This window comes from Lepidochelys kempii, chromosome 1 (genome assembly GCF_965140285.1).
Source record: "Lepidochelys kempii isolate rLepKem1 chromosome 1, rLepKem1.hap1, whole genome shotgun sequence".
NCBI classification, from domain to species: domain Eukaryota; kingdom Metazoa; phylum Chordata; order Testudines; family Cheloniidae; genus Lepidochelys; species Lepidochelys kempii.
In genome coordinates this window covers 219,601,943-219,619,382 of record NC_136380.1, presented here as the reverse complement: position 1 = coordinate 219,619,382, position 17,440 = coordinate 219,601,943, and the positions used below count along the sequence as shown (strand labels likewise).

General features: G+C 44.4%; 1 protein-coding gene across 8 annotated transcripts in view; it reads left to right on the top strand.

Annotated features, from left to right (window-relative positions):
* TSPAN11 (tetraspanin 11) overlaps nucleotides 1–17,440 on the top strand; it is a 189,861-nt gene that overhangs the window by 36,377 nt on the left and 136,044 nt on the right. The window lies entirely within an intron of this gene.

Genomic DNA, 17,440 nt, shown 5'->3' with positions numbered 1-17,440 from the left:
GGGCAGACGCACCCCCAGTGGCAGCCACACTTCCAGCCACAGCTCGGGGTTAGAGGGGGTGCGACCCTCAAAAGTTTGGGAACTGCTGTATTAGGGGATGGGAAAGAGTGGAGATCTTTAGTTCCATCCACATAGCTCAGGGATTTTTAGTTTTATTTTTATTGGACCACATCTTTTGAAGCACATATTAATAGAGTTTGGACCACGTCTTAACAGAGATTGCCTGCTGGACATCCACTTCCATGTGCAATCACATGGACTTCTCCCATTTCCAACTGGGCAACATCTCTGTGGCACTGGCAGCAGAAATACTTATAAAAAAAAACCCAACGATGAGCCAGTTTCTGATTTCTGTTACATCAGATTTAGTTCACTGAAGTCCATGGGGTTACTCTCAATTTACACTAGAGTAACTGGAATCAGAATCTGGCCTGATTTTTAACTTCAGTGTGAAGCATTGTTTACCCTTTAAAAATAAAAGTTGCAGTGAAGAACCTGGATGCTTGCACAAGCACCTGGAAGGAAGGAGGAGGAGGCAGTGCCATGTGACCTGCCAGTTCTAAGGTCACCACCAAATGTTCCACATATTATTAGCAGTCCACTGTTCCCACTGGGAGCCACTGACCTAGCTGTTAATCACTTTATTGGACAAGTTGTACTCTTACTTGTTACAATCGGGAAAACCTCCTTGAGCATATTTTAGAATAATAATAAATAAATCTATTTGGAAGCTAGCTTGCCTGTCTAACCCTAATTTTTACCCCATCCAGGCTTTGCCAATGTTGAAAGCTCTTTGGACCGATAGCATTTTTGTACAACACTGTCAGAAGGGAGGCTCTGTGGACTTCATATTGCAAGGATTATTAGAGGCAGGGGGTTTGTTGTATCTTGATCCCTCCAATGAGCCACTGTTCAACTGCTTACACACCTCTGAGCAACCACAGTAGGTCTTTCCCCTTGACATACCCCCAGTACATCCTTCTTGACTGGCCATATTTTCCACTATAATTCTCTTCTTTCCCCCGATGTGCACATTCATGCATATGTGTTTCCAAATTTGGAGTGACTTGATGGAGTTACATTCATTTTGCACAGCCAAATGATTTCCAGATTGGTGCAGTTTAGACCACTTTGGCCCCACTTACTCTTTTTCTGACTAATACACACGCGGTGTGCAACTTGGATCACTGGCCAATTTACCCCGATGGTTATAGTAAAACAATCAGGACAAAATGTGGAATGAGTTTAATTCTCATTTTTTGCAAATCTTTCAAATCTAGGTTATATCTCTGGGCTTTGACACCTTTGGTATTGCTAAAATTGTCTTGCTAACTCATTTACATGAATTAATGCATAACTGCTCTCTTTCACTTCAGTTGCATACCACACATAGAAATTAGCTGTAGGCAATGCACTCGAAATCTGTAGTTAATATTCCAGAAAGTCTTTTATAAAAGTCAAGCCCTGTTGAATCAAATATGATGATGTCATTGGGAGGAGAGGAGAGGGATTAGCTTTGTTGATAGGCTGTGCGCAGGGCTGCTGGGGGGGGGGCAAGTGGGGTAATTTGCCCTGGGCCCCACAGGGGCCCACACGAGAGTCTTCAGCGGCAATTTGGCGGCGGGGGGGTCCTTCCGCTCCATGTCTTTGGCGAAGTGCCCCAAAGACCCGGAGCGGAAGGACCCCTGCCACCGAAGACCCCAGGCCCCCTGAATCCTCTGGGCGGCCCTGGCTGTGTGGTCTTTAATAGTGAGATTTTTCTGCAGGCATTCAGATGTGGGATGATAATGGATGCCTAATCACTAAAAATACAAATCCTAACCGAAGTAATTCATCAGTACTACTTCCCTTGCAGAGCTATTGTGTTCCAGGTTTCTTTCAAAATTTATATTTTCTTATCTTGATACTGACAATCTTCTGGGTTCTTTATATTTCTGTCCTGACAGGTGCCTGGATCTGGGTTTATGTGTGTGTATATATATGTGTGTGTTGTTTGTATACATGCATCATGATCTATATAATATTTTAATAACAACTTGAGCGTGCTTCTTCTTTGCAAGGTAATAATCTTGTCCGGGGCTAAATAAACTTTGAGGCAGAAGTATTTATTAACTAAGATAATAAGAACTTTATTAGCCTGGGATACGTTTAGTACTCAGTTAACAGGGACCATCTTTAAGTAACTATTGTAATCTTACATTCTTGCCGTCCTCTCAATCCTGTGCTCTGATTGATTGGATACTGATCTCAGAATTTCCTATCCATGTGACCATCACAAAAATGGCCATCCCAGCTTCTGGCATCTCCCACCCTGTCACCCCAGTTAACTCAGCCTCCCTTCTCCTTCAGGTTGGGAATCATAGAAGGCTTCTTGCCCCAGGGCACTGCCGCTGGCTCTTGTCAGTGCCCACCCCTCCATGTCTTCCATACTTGCTTCTAGCTAGTAGGTTTTGTCATCTAGCTAGCAAGTGTCTTAAATATTTCAAGCCCTTGCTTAGGGATACTGCTTTGGTGGAGATGGCACCGTAAACGGAGCATCTTTTCTTTGTATGGCGATAAGTAAGGAGAATTGTCCTAGGTCTGCCCTATAGCTGCGGGTGGGAAATTCCTGTGTATGTGTATACAGAATTGCAGATGCAGCATTTCTTTTGTGATTCTGACAACGTCCCATGTAGTCTGCAATTATTGCTAGGTCCAGAGTTTCCCCTCATGTATAGCAGAGTGAGTTTGATTGTACTGTTGAATAGTTATTGCAGGAACGTAATAGGGGAGTAATGAGCATCTCGAGGGATGTTTATGGTGTAGGAAGCATGCAGTGCTCTTTCTCCGAGTGATCTTGTTGACCTTCTGAAGCTTCCTAATGTTTTATAGTGAGGCTGATACCTGTATAGTTTACATTCAACATGGTCTAGTCCTGTGTGTGCAATGGAATATTTGGTTTGACTTCTGATTGTTATGAAGCTTGTTTCATAAGATTATATTGCTTTTTACTTGATTTTAAGACGTAAGTGCTGCCGTATGTCTCCGTCAAATAGATGAGCCGTGGTACTGCCGGGTAATGTGCACTTCGCAAGCATTGTACTTTGAGATTGTCTCATGTTAGTTCTGCATTTGGGAACTGTTTCCGGGAAGGGTCATTGATGTATAAATTTCACAGGCTGTGATTGAGGCTTCATCTGTGGGTATATCTACACTGCAGTTGGAGGTGTGATTGCAGCACGTGGAGACATCGCCAAGCTAGCTTTAATCTAGCTAGCAAAGCTGCAGCATCGTGGGCTTCAGTGCAGGCTGTACAAGTCTGCCTAGGACCAAAGGTACTTCCGTGGGCGACTATCCCACACTGTAGTCCGTGCTGCTGTGGCTTCACTGCAATTGGTATCCGAGCTACTAGATTAAAGGTAGCTCAGGTATGTCTATGCCTGCTGCAATCATGCCTCCAGTGTCGTATTCCTCTTTCTTGTTGCTTATTTGATTTTTGTCCTGCAGGGCTGATGGCTAGGGACATAGGTTTAATCATGTCATGTGTGTTGTCTTCCCCTTCCAATTCCGTTTTGTCTATGTTTAAAGTATAGCCCTACGTACCAGACTGAGTCAAAAGCTTTCTTAAAGGCTGAGAAGAGGCAAATCTTTCTCCTTGCTGCCCATCCTCCCCATTTTTGTTAGTAAGTGCCTTATTCATTCCTTCTCAGACAGGCAGCACTTTGGCACCAAAATGTAACTGTTAATACTCCAGTCTTAGTTCGCACTGAGCAGGAGCTGCTATATCTCTTCCATTATCATTTTGTTCAGAATCTACTTATTATATATTCTCAGGCATCATTCCCTCTGGTCATTGCTTCCAGGAAATTTTCATTTATTTACCAACTAAACTTCAATTACTCTCCCAGTTACAAGAAGACTCTATCCTGTGGGGCAGCTGTAATCGCTTTTTCAGGAATAGATGCACATGATGGAAAAAGTGGATTGAGAGAAGAACCTTTTCCTGATCACAAAGAATGCGTGAAAATATTTATTAATAAATCATCTGGTGAACTGCATGGTCCATGTGGTCTAAAACATTCATCCTTTTGGCAGTATCCACCATTGAAACATCTGCTGAAATACCAATTCCCCTGCAATACCTGAAGGTCTAGGCCTTCTTAAATTTATTATGAGTAAGAGTTGGCTGTTATGCTAGATTAGCAGCAGTTTTCATAGAATCATAGAAGATTAAGGTTGGAAGAGACCTCAGGAAATCATCTAGTCCAACCCCCTGCTCAAAGCAGGAGCAACCCCAACTAAATCATTCCAGCCAGGGCTTTGTCAAGCCAGGTCTTAAAAACCTCTAAGGATGGAGATTCCACCACCTCCCTATGTAACCCATTCCAGTGTTTCACCACCCTCCTAGTGAAATAGTTTTTCCTAATATCCAATGTAGATCTCCCCCATTTCAACTTGAGACCATTGCTCCTTGTTCTGTCATCTGCCATCACTGAGAACAGCCGAGCTCCATCCTCTTTGGAACCCCCCTTCAGGTAATTGAAGGCTGCTATCAAATCTCCCCTCACTCTTCTGCAGACTAAACAAGCCCAGTTCCCTCAGCCTCTCCCCATAAGTCATGTGCCCCAGCCCCCTAATAGTTGTCGTTGCCCTCCGCTGGACTCTCTCCAATTTGTCCACATCCTTTCTGTAGTGGGGGGCCCCAAACTGGACCCAGTACTCCAGATGTGGCCTCACCAGTGTCGAATAGAGCGGAATAATCACTTCCCTCAATCTGCTGGCAATGCTCCTACTAATGCAGCCCAATATGCCGTTAACCTTCTTGGCAACAAGAGCACACTGTTGACTCATATCCAGCTTCTTGTCCACTGTAATCCCCAGGTCCTTTTCTGCAGAACTGCCACTTAGTCAGTCAATCCCCAGCCTATAGCAGTGCATGGGATTCTTCCATCCGAAGTGCAGGACTCTGCACTTGTCTTTAAACCTCACCAGATTTCTTTTAGCCCAATCCCCCAATTTGTCTAGGTCACTCTGGGCCCTATCTCTACCCTCCAGTGTATCTACCTCTCCCCACCGCTTAGTGTCATCCGCAAACTTGCTGAGGCTGCAATCCATCTGGTCATCCAGATCATCTCAGTTTTGTACTGAGACTTCACAAAGACCTCTGAAAGGAGCCTTGAAAAATCGAGACCTGCCTGGGGAACGCTATTGGAAGTAATATCTAACACAGTGGTTCTCAAACTTGTTCAGCTGCTCGTGCAGGGAAACCCCTGGCAGGCTGGGCCGGTTTGTTTACTTGCCGCATCTGCAGGTTCGGCCGATCGTGGCTCCAATTAGCCGTGGTTCGCTACTCCAGGCCAATGGGAGCCACTGGAAGTGGTGCGGGCCGAGGGATGTATTGGCCGCCACTTCCAGCAACTCCCATTGGCCTGGAGCGGCGAACCGTGGCCAGTGGGAGCCGCGATCGGCTGAACCTGCGGACGCGGCAGGTAAACAAACCGGCCCAGCCTGCCAGGGGCTTTCCCTGCATGAGCGGCGGAACAAGTTTGGGAACCACTGGTCTAACAGCTCAGTACACACTTGTGTTTCCATTTCATTTAACAAAAACGTAGACCTGGGGTCTGATCTGTTGCTTATTGAAGTCAATGGAAAGACTCCCATTGATGACTTCAGTGAGCATTGGATCTGGCTCAGGATGTAGAGAACTCTTTTACACTTAACTTAAAGTAAACGTTAAAAGAGGTGATGAGTGTGAAAGCGTGGAGGGGTTGTGGAGCTTCTGAAGGTATGCATATGTAACCCACACCTGCTTGGTGTGGCACTGTGCCCCCTCCCTGTCCCCAAGTGGCAGCTAGACCACACCCAGACCCCCACCCTACCAAGCCCCACTCCCCCAGCACCCAGACCCCCCCCGCTGAGCCTCAACCACTTTCACCTGGATCCCCTGCAGAGTCCCATTGCCCCTGCACCTGGAACCCCTCAGCGAGCCCCTGTGCGCCCAGGTCTCCCACTGAGCTGCCCACACCCAGACTGCCCACACAGAACCCTCTCACCCCACACCTGGTTCCCCCCTTCACCTCCCCACTAAGTCCCTCCAAACTTGGATCCTGCTGGGCTGAGCCTGCGCAGCCTCACCTGGCGCAGAGGGGCAGGACACTGGAGTATTTCTGGGGCAGGCCCGGCCCTTGCACTATGTCAAGGTCGGGTACAGCCTCACTGCTGAGTCCCTGTACCAGGAGAGGTGGGGGCTTTAGGGTGATCTCCTACCTCAGTGCAGCCAGGGTCCTGTGCTCCCCACGGCCATGCTGGAGCCACATTTATTTATTGACAAAATTTGCAGAATTTTAAAATATTGTGTGCATAATTTAATTTTTTGACGCAGAATGCCCCCAGGAGTATTTATTTATATTAGGCTATCCAGAAGGGGATGGAATCAATATCATGTGATTTTAGGTGGCCAATCACACAATTTTGCTAATGAAATCCAAATAATCTAGCAAATAGTCAGTACGAAGCTCACATAATCCATGAGCTGAAATTCGTTCATGAATGCTTTTGTCATACCATTTTGAATAAAGAATACATTTTGTAAAGATCATCATCTTTTCATGACCAATTTACGAACAGGCAAAAAAGTGCTAAATTCTCTGAACAAATTTGTTTCCAGCAAATAACTCAACCAGCTTTACTCCCAACACAGAAGCCATTACCGTAGTTTGGGATTAGGATGTCTCCTTTTTCCTTACTGTGATAGTTAGTCCTTCTGGTCACATCTGAAGGACATTTCCAAATTTGAGGATTAATTTAAATAGCTTTAGCCATTCTACCTGGACATGTACAATGCTGTATGTGTGACTCTCATAGATTACCTGTGTCATAAACATACAGCTAAGGGTAGTATAAAATCCCTCCTTTACCTGTAAGGGGTTAAGAAGCTCAAATAACCTGGTTGGCTCCTGACCAAAAGGACCAATAAGGGAAGAAGATCCTTTTCAATCTGTGGGGGGAGGTTTTGTTTGTGTGGTCTTTTGTTGTTCTCTCCGGGACAGAGAGGGACCAGGGCAGGAAAAACGATCTCCTAAATAAGCATCCAAGATTACAAAAATTGTAAGTAAAGCAAGGAAATAAGTGTTAGATTATCTTTTATTTTAGCTTGTGAATTTTCCCTATGTTAAGAGGGAGGTTTATTCCATTTTTTATAACTTCAAAGTTTTGCCTAGAGGGGAATCCTCTATGTTTTAAATCTTATTACCCTGTAAAATTACCTTCCATCCTGATTTTACAGAGGTGCTTCTTTTACTTTTCTTTATAATAAAGTTCTGTTTTTAAAAACCTAATTGGTTTTTAGTGTCCTAAAAACCCAAGGGTCTGGTCTGTGCTCACCTTGTTTACCTGTTTGGTTGGTATATTATTCTCAAGCCTCCCCAGGAAAGGGGGTGAAGGGGTTTGGGGCGGGGGATATTTTTGGGAAACAGGAACTCCAAGTGGTCCTTTTCCTGAATCTTTGTCTAACTCATTTGGTGGTGGCAGCAATACCGTCCAAGGACAAGGAAGAATTTGTGCCTTGGGGCAGTTTTTAACCTCAGCTGGTAGAATTAAGCTTAGGGGGTCTTTCATTTGGCTCCCCACATCTGTACCCCAGAGTTCAGAGTGGGGAGGGAACCCTGACAACCTGGCCCACAGGATTTGTTGGAGTTGAAATTTATAAATACCTTGGGCTTCAGTCTCAGATTTAGATTATCTCAGGTTCCCATTATTACTTCATTATCTGGACACACCCTCAAGTTATCATCTAAGTAACACATTTTAGAAAATATACAGGGTATCAATTCATATGTTGGGTTACAAGTACTTGAGTAATAGTTTGGTAGCAAGTTCAATGATTTCAAAACTAGCTGCAGATGTTTTTCAAATTTTTGGTGCATTTCAGGGGTCTTTACTTAATTAGTTTTAATCTACCTGAAAGTGCTTTGGCATAGTGCTGGGATTTTGTGGTGTTAACATAATCAGTAGCTCTTTTCTATTCACACTGGGTTCCATCTCAGAGTGTCATGAAAGTATCTTGCATTTTCCTATTAAGCCTTGCAAATTATTTTCTCTTCAGATTGACTGTTTATGTAAAAAAGTTAGTCTGTCAATGAAAAAGCACACCCTTTTGGCCTGCATTCGTAAAGATTAAATGGAGTTGCAGTTGATATCGTGTTAAATGACTTGAGCTATTTTGTAGAATGTACATCTTTATACTCAAGGGACTATGGCCCTAACATAGCCTGTTACTTAAGCAAGTGCATAACTTCAACGCTGTGAACAATTACATTGATTTCAGTGAGGTTTATACCAGCTGAGGATCTGGCCCAATACTATAGTTCAGGACCATCCCCGCCTTTGTGGAGTAACTACAGTGGATCACAATGCAGTTTTTAAACTTGCTGCCTACAGACTAAATTATCTCCTTCTTCAGCAGATGAATAGGGTGCCAGGAGCAGATCTATTGTGCAAAGGGCGAGGATAAGTTTTGGGAGGCTGCCCAGGGGTGCAAATGGTGAAGCCCTATTCTTTGGAGACTCAGCATCACACAACGGCATGTAGGGATGGGAAAAGTGTGGGGCCAGAAGATTCAGCGCATTGTGGATCCCCAGATCCTCGCTTCTGCAAAGTACATTGTGGGGGTAGCACATTGAGGCTGCAGAAGAGTATTTCAGCTCTTCGGCTAAAGCAGTCTCTATGGAGCCATGCCACATCCTGGTGGGGAGACTCCCTCCTCACCCCATCTGCCCAGTCCAGCTACTCATGCTGGGTGCTGATGATTTGACTTCTAGTGCCCTTTCACACCAGTGCATTTTAGAAACTGTGGATCATTATGGAAGCTTTTATCAGCCATAAATAGGCGAAGTTTTAAGTTTCGACCTTCAGTAGGTTTGACAGAGCATCCCCCCAGGAGGCACCGTGGAGAGATCTATAACATGAACGCATATAGCTAAAAGTCCTTAAGACTTCAAACAGAAAAGTGAAACCCACTGAAAGAGCAGCATCAGCAAATCTGGGGTTCTATTACTGAGAGCGGCATTAAAGAGATCCAGGGAGACACAAGGCTTGAGACCATGAAAATTCTTGTATGGGCGAAGCATGGCAAATGTTTTCAAATATGCTGTTTACAGAGAAAACAACATAAAATTTCCAGTGCTTGAGGGAAATCTGCTCTGAATGCTTGGTGTGAGAGGTCAGTTTGAGCTAAAGCTACTGGAGTTTGCATAATGCTCTCTCAGGAAATTGAGCTGAGTTATAGTTAGTACAGCAGTTAGAAAGGTTAATATTTTGAATACTAGTCATTGCTCGAAGTGCGCGCAGGGTTCCAAGGGGAGAGATTACTTAACAGAGTCGAAAGGTCTTCCTTTGCCTCCACAGGATACAAGCAACTTCCATGGAAATCCGTGGGAGGATCAGGCCCCCAGGGGGAAGTTACCTGGGATTCTAGTAAGGGGAGGCATCAGCTGTGATATGTAACTGGCTGCTAAAGTTGGGTGGAGGAGAGAGAGGTGTCCAGGCCAGTGCAAAGAAGGGAGTATAAGACACAGCGCAGTTTGCTCTCCCTCCTAAAAGATGGCAGCCACCAGGATGATGTAGCCACCTGTTAAACTGGAAACTCTTTGGGTCAGGGGGGCTGTCTTTTTGTTCTGTGTTCGTACAGCACCGGGCACAAAGGGAGGCTGATCCATGACTGGGGCTCCTAGGTGCTACAGCACTACAAATAAACAGTAACTAAAATAATTAATAATAAAGGCTACAATACCACAGGTGCTTAAGCTAATCTTTTTTTTCTTTTGAATGTTAATATCTTCTGGTTTTTACTACAAATTCATCTGTTTCTACTGTAATAATACTGTTTCATATTAAAGTTTCCCTTTAAACAACCCTGAATAATGCAACACCTGAGTATAACCTACCCAATCTCATGTGCTACCGCTGTAGACAATTGCATTATCCTCCTTTAAATCTCTCCTTAAAACCCACCGAAGCCGTGTTGCCTACAAAACACTTGAGAATGGCTAGGCAGTTGAGGGAGGTGATTGCAGCTTATCTTGCTGTTCACATCTGTCTCACTGTTACCTTGTGCTTCTCCCTTTGATTCTTGTCTACTCATTGTCTCATTTTATAGTTGGATTGTAAGATCTTTGGGGCAGGGACCAACTTTTTGTTACAGGTGTGTACAGTGCCAAGCAGAATGGGCCCTAATTTCTGCTTGGTGCCTCAAGTAGTACAAATAATAATTAAAAGGTCCTCCTCAGGAGGCAGGAAAACCAATAGCTTCTACTTCTGGCAAAGCGCTGCTCCCGAGTTCAACCAACCCCGAGTGACAAAAACAAAAGTAAACAATAGTCACGAGGTAGCTATACAATAGCTTCCTGTGCCCCATCTTCTTGCAAACTGCTGCTCAGAACTCACTCCCTTGGTCTTGCATTCCACTCTAGACATCCATTCCTGGGCTATCTACTTCTCCCCTCCTTAAAAGATGAGAATTTACACAATTTTCTCTAACTATGATATGGTTCTCGCTATTTCTTGTTTTATCCCTCATCCCTCCTTTCCCTAGCCTCTTTCTTTGTCTATTATCTTAATTACATTGCAAGGCCTTTGTGGAAGGGAATGTGTCTTTTATTAATCTCTGTAAAGGAGCATGCAAAACTGTGGTGCTACATTGATCAATCTTGCACAATTCTACTTGATCGGAGCGAGTCATTCTGGTGTTTTGTTTTTGATGAGGCATAATTATTTCTGGGAGTGGGTCGTGAGTAAAATATCTGATTTTTCTCATTAACATCACTCCACTCACCCTGGCAAAGGATAGGCAAGTTGATTTTGTTCCTGGACTAGTTCATTTTCATGACAGCTTTGCTCTAGGCTTCTACAAATGCTTGTTAATGATTGTGAGCTCAGTCACAGGAGGGGCTGAAGAGGAGGAACTTGCTGGATTATTTTCTTCCCACAGATCCCTCCCCTCTCCTTGCATCAACGGGTGGGATTTGTTTCTTCTCCTCTGTGGAAACCTCACATGGTCATTATCATCTGCACATATCCATTTAAGTACATGGAATTAAACTAGTGTAAAATTGGTGTGAGAGGAGAATCAGGCCCAATTACTGTGTCCAGTTGGAACTACAGAGGGAGTTTAGAGAAGCAGAATGTAACTGTCCAGAGCAGGGGAGCCAGAACAATTTTTATAGTAGGGATGCTGAAGGCTGAAACCATGTATTTGGGTTATTCTTGCAACTTCAAGCCAGAGGGTGCGGCAGCACCCCTAGTTCCAGAACCTATGGTCCAGAGTAGAATTTGGTAACATCGTCATTGTTGCACAGTTTTAAATTTGTTGTTTGTGCTTATCGTGGCACCTAGGGTCCTGGTCCTTGATTAGGGCTACTATTTTGCTAGGCACTGTGCAAACATAGAACAAAAAACAAGTCCCTGCCCCCAAGAGTTTATAATCTAAGTGTCATACAGTAGACAAGAGATATCATAGAACTGGAAGGGACCTTGAGAGGTCATCTAGTCCAGAACCCCGTACTCAAGGCAGGACTAAGTATTATCTAGACCACCCCGACCGGTGTTTGTCCAACCTGTTCTTAAAAATCCCCAATGATGGAGATTCCACCACCTCCCTCGGCAATTTATTCCAGTGCTTAACCACTCTGACAGTTAAGAGAGTTTTGCTTAATGTCCCCTCCTGTGTGTCTAAATCTGGGGGGTTCTTGCCTCTCTGGGACCCCCCTCATGAGCTGGGATATAGGGGGTCTTGCCCCAATGAAGGTGTCTAAATTCCTCTCCTGCTCCCCTTGTATGGGCCAGGATTTGGGGGCCATGTGCCCATCTGCAAGGGTTGGAACACCTCCCTACCCCATTCATGTGAACTGGGTTCTGTCCATGCCCTTTTGGGAGGGTTTGAAGCCTCTTCCTTGCCCCACATGTGATCCAGGATCTGGGGAAGTCCTGTCCCTTTGGGTGGGGAGCTGAGGATGGAGGTACTTAATGCATATCACAGGCTCTAAAGCACTCATGAGGGGAATGAGAACACCCTCTGAGATGCAATTGTTTCAGGTTGTATTTGTCTTCATGGGGTGTTCTCACTCAGCTGAGAACATCACATTGAGATGAATAGGCTGCTTCGGACCTTTCAGAGTCTCCTATGCTAAAGACAGATGTGTAGAGCAGCCCTTTCCCTCCATCCATCCTCGTTGTTTATAACAAGATGCTTCTAGGTGCTCTAAAATCCACATATTTGTATAATTTTTTTTTAAAATTTCTATGCCTTGTGGAAATACAGAGTAGGATTAGTGATCCAAATTTGGGGTCATTTGAGCAGGGATTCTGGAGATATAAGTCCTCTCCCAAAATAGTACCTAACTGACCAACTTTTTCCCCCCTTTTGTTCTTTAATAGTGTTAGATAGGATTCTGTGCGTGAACAGCTTGTAAAAGGAGGTGAAGAGTTTGTACATTTCAGAAATTGTGGGATTGGCAGAGTAAAGCAGTGTGTGTTAACAGGGAATATTGGGGCACTGCTGAACGAGGACAGACTTAAGGTTGCATGGAAAACCTTAACTATGCATATCAAAATGGGAAATGACTGCCTAGGAAGGAGTACTGTGGGAAGGGATCTGGGGTTCATAGCGGATCACAAGCTAAATATGAGTCAACAGTGTAACGCTGTTGCAAAAAAAGCGAACATCATTCTGGGATGTATTATTAGGAGTATTATAAGCAAGATACGAGAAGTAATTCTTCTGCTCTACTGCAGGCTGATTAGGCCTCCACTGGAGTATTGTGTCCAGTTCTGGGCGCCACATTTCAGGAAAGATACGGACAAATTGGAGAAAATCCAGAGAAGAGCAACAAAAATGATTAAAGGTCTAGAAAACATGACCTATGAGGGAAGATTGAAAAAATTAGGTTTGTTTAGTATGGGGAAGAGAAGACTGAGAGGGGACGTGATAACAGTTTTCAAGTACATAAAAGGTTGTTACAAGGAGGAGGAAGAAAAATTGTTCTTCTTAACCTCTGAGGATAGGACAAGAAGCAATGGACTTAAATTGCAGCAAGGGTGGAGATGGATACAGGCAGACGGGGGAGCACAAGGAAAGGAGGAGACAGTATTGCTCAGCATGACAAACAGTGGTCTCAGCACACTGGCAGCCTAACCGTTATCAGTTTTTTTTGTTGCCAGCATGGCAAAGGAGAATTTTGAGGATGGATTTGAAGGTGAATAATGATATTGCTTTGCAGAGGTTTACAAGGAGCTCCTCCCAAGTGTGTGGGGCAGCATGGGAGAAAACACTAACATACAGGTTTGAGAATTTTACAAGACTGGCATCCTGGGTCTATCGGAAGCAGAGCCGACATTTTGGTAATGAATGAGAGATGATAGGTAGGATGGGGATAGATCATGAAGGGCCCTTAAAATGAAGATAAGTATGATATGATGGGATGCAAAGGAAGGGGTGACATGGGCTAGGGATATCATCTTTGCAGCAGCATCCTGAATGGATGTGAGTGGGACAAAATTGCATTTGTTGAGGCCAGATAAAAGGATGTTGCCGTAATTGAGATATTAGATGATGAGGGCTTGGACAAAAGTTCTAGCTGTGTGGATGGCCAGAAAAGGCCATATTTTAGAGATGTTTTATAGAAAAAATCTGCAAGATTTAGACATAACTTGGATGCAGACCTAGAGAGAGATCCGAGTTGAAAATAACGCCCAGGTTGTGGGCCTGAGTGACAGGCAGGATGGTGTCTGTAGTGGTTGAGAAAAGAGGTGTGAAGAGGGCTTGGAGAGGAAGACTGAGCTGTTTTACCCACGTTGAGCTTGAGCTAACGAGAAGCTGTCAGAGAGACAGGCTGAGATGTTAGTTTGGACAGAAGAAGACAGGTCTAGAAATCTGTGAGTCATCAGCACAGAGATTGCAGCTGAATTTGCGTTTGTGGATGAGATTATACAGAGATAAGATGTAGAGGGAGAAGGGGACCAAGACAAAGCCTTGTGGAACAACCACAGAAAGATGAAGAAGGAATGAGGAGGATTACAGAGGTAGGAGAAGAACCAGGAAACAAACAGAATAACGGATGCCAAGGAAGGATGACATATTTTTTTTTTTAGAAGAATATGGTCAGTGGTGTTGAAGGCAGCTGAGAAGTCAAGGAGGATGAGAATGGGGTACTGCTTTTGAGCTTAGCTAGGAAGAGGTCATTAGAGACTTTGGGAAAGGCAGTTTCAGTGGAGTGGAAGAGGTGAAAGCTGGTTTGGAGAGAGTCTAGAATGGAATTGGAGGAGAGGAACTCCAGATAGTGAATATAACAGCACATTCAATGAACTAAGAGAGGAAAGGGAGGTGTAGCAGTAGGTGGAGAAGCAAATGGGGCAAAGGGTGGTGCTTTGTAAGATAGAAGAGACTAAAGCATGTTTGTATTGTGAGGGGAAAGAGCCAAAGAAGCAAGAGAGGTTAAGGAAAAGAGTCCTGGGCGGATGAGAGTAGGTATGAGGGAGATTGGGATGGCGGTCACTGGGGCAAATGGAAAGGTTAAAGGAGGACAGCAGACAAGACACTTCTGCATCTGTGACAGTAGAAGGAGAGAGTTGTAGAAGGGCCAGGGGTAAGGGAAGGCAAACTGAGGAGAGGAGAAAGGTCACATCATATTTGGTCAATTTTCTCTTGGAAGAAATCACCAAAATCCTATGCAGAGAGAGAATTGGAGGCAGGAGGAGGGGAAGGTTTGAGTCAAGGGTGATGAAAAGGCAGCTGGGATTGTGGGCATGGGATTCAGTTAAACTGGAGAAGTACAGTTGTTTTGCAAGAATGATGTCAGAACTAAAGGAGAAGAGAATGAATTTGTACTGGAGGAAGTCGGCCTGGTCACAGGATTTCTGCCAGACACTCCCCACAGCATATGACCAGGAGCACAGGAAGTAGCTACTGGGGATGAGCCCAATGGGGCTGGAGGCTGGCAGGGCAGATCTTGCGATGGGAGAGAGGGCAAAAGAGTCAAGTGTGTAGAAGATTGAAGCACAGAGAGAGTTAACAACCATATCAATGGAAGAGAGGGCAGGGAAGAGAGGGCTCAGAAGAGACTGGAAGTCATGGAAAGGCCATGTGACAGGGCAGTGCTCGTGGGTGATGCTGAAAGAGCCCCAGTGATAATCAGGGAGGGAGAACTCAGCAACAGAGAGATTAGAGAGAGCAGTGCTTGGTGAAGACCATGTCAAGTGAACATCTCTTTTGGTGAGTGGGAGAGTTGAAGCAGCTCTGCTGGTTGAATGAAGAGGTGGGGGTGAGGAAACTTGTTGCTAAGTGGTCAGAGGGGTCATCCACATGGAAGCTGAAGTCATCAAGGATGAGTGTGGGAGACTGTGAGGAGATGAAGACAGGGAGCCAGGAGTCAAAATCAGAGAGGAAGGCGAATGAGGAGGAGCTCGGCAGATGGTAGAGATGGTCATGGAGTGGGGAGAGGAGAGAAGAGTGAGATGCAGTGCTGTTGGAAAGAGGAGGAACAGAAGATAAGCCCAACACCCCATCATGGCAGAGGACTCCATAAAAGAGTGCAGCTGCAAAGGCAGTGTCAGCCGAAGGGATCCAGGTTTCTGTGAGAGCTGGAAGCTGGAGGGAGTGAGAGATGAGGAGGTCATGGATTGTTTTGATCTTTTTGGGTATTGAGTGTGAGTTCCAGAGACAGCAAGAGAAGGGGGGAATAGTTGTGAGGTTAGGAATGGTCCCATGAAACGACTGGAGGTGGTGGCAAGGATGGGTGTAGGAGGAGGAGAGGGTGGGGAGAGGCAGGAATAGAGCAAATGTCACCAGACTTGAGAAGAAGGAAACTGAGGAGGGTGTGGGACCTGGATTTCTGCTGCTGGGAGAATGGGGGAGCGGGGGATGGAGAGGGGAAGAGGAGCAGGTAGAGTTGATTGGAACTGTGGAGGGTTGAGGGTAACGAGGATATTTGTTTTAGCACCTTGTTCTCTGTCTGGGATTGAATAGATGCATTGTCAGACAGCAAAATGCTAAGATACACTAGCAAAGACAATACATTTGCAGTGGGGAGAGTGGATCGTTGGCATTATTAAAACAAAATATACTGTGTTGTTGGTTATGAGTTTTAGTCAGCACTGTGCTTCCTAGAGCTGCGTGTGTAAGACACGCTTGTCTTGTGGAACTTCAGTCTGTTCTGCAGTGCAGGGTTTCATGGAATAGTTTCCCCAGTTGTTAGGTTTTCTTTCTCATGACACCCTAAGTACTATTTCGTGGTAAACGCTCTTCTAATTATTTTAATCACTCAGTTGTCAAACCTGCACTGTATAGTTTTAAGTGGCTTGGAAAACAAACTTCTTAACTTTTAGTGGATTAGTAAGTAAAAATCAGTGGGACTAACCAGTTTCTTGAACTTGGCGAGGAAGCACATATTTGGGCTAGGGGGTATTGTACTGGGGGGAAAATGAGGTTCTATAGCAAAGTGAGGATGGGTCAGTTAACGACTCTTATACTGAGCTGGTTGTCCTTTGAATATTATTATATGACCCAAAGAACAGCAGTATAGTGAAGACAGTTTGTTTATTCATAACTATACCTATACTATCTATACATAACTATACCTATATACTATATATATACTATATATACATATGTATATATACTATACATAGCTATCTATATAACTGTAGATACATGCTGTGATACCACAATATGGATTCAGGATTTAAAAACAAGATTAGATTATTAGAATAAGTCTGTTAATTAATCTTTTTAATTATTTGACCAGCTCTAATAATAAATATAACATTAGGTGCTGGGCCATTATGTCCGTTCCTGTGTTGCTGTTACCAACAACGCAGGAATTGAAATAATGGACTGGCTTCTAATCTGGTCGTGGTGTTTTTGATGTTGTTGCCATTTTTTGACATCAGTGTCCCATTCTGAAAGTGTCACCCTTGTGCTAGTCAGTAGCAGAAATCCAGGACCTTGCAGGTCAGCTTTGTGGTGGTGAAGAAATCAGTGGCGTGGAATCTGGTTATATATTACACTTAACTTACTTTATTTACACACGTACACCTTCCCTGAAATGATATAGTCAAACAGTGTGCCAACCAATCCTCTCTTCCAGGAATTTTAGCATAACACCAGTGGCCAATTCCCAGGGATCAACTCTGCCTCAAGAAGAAAAGAAGTACTTGTGGCACCTTAGAGACTAACAAATTTATTTGAGCATAAGCTTCCGTGAGCTACAGCTCACTTCATCGGATGCCTCAAGAATTATCTCTGATTGCAACCCAGGGCAGAGGGCGAACTCTCCTGTTACTCATACAGCTCCCTCTCTCCCAAAATTGCCTCTGCACAAAACATTGTACATCTGAAAAGTAACAGCAACACATGTCTTCCTAAGTGTCAAAACGTGCTTGCACATTAAGAACTTGGAAGATGTGTAAC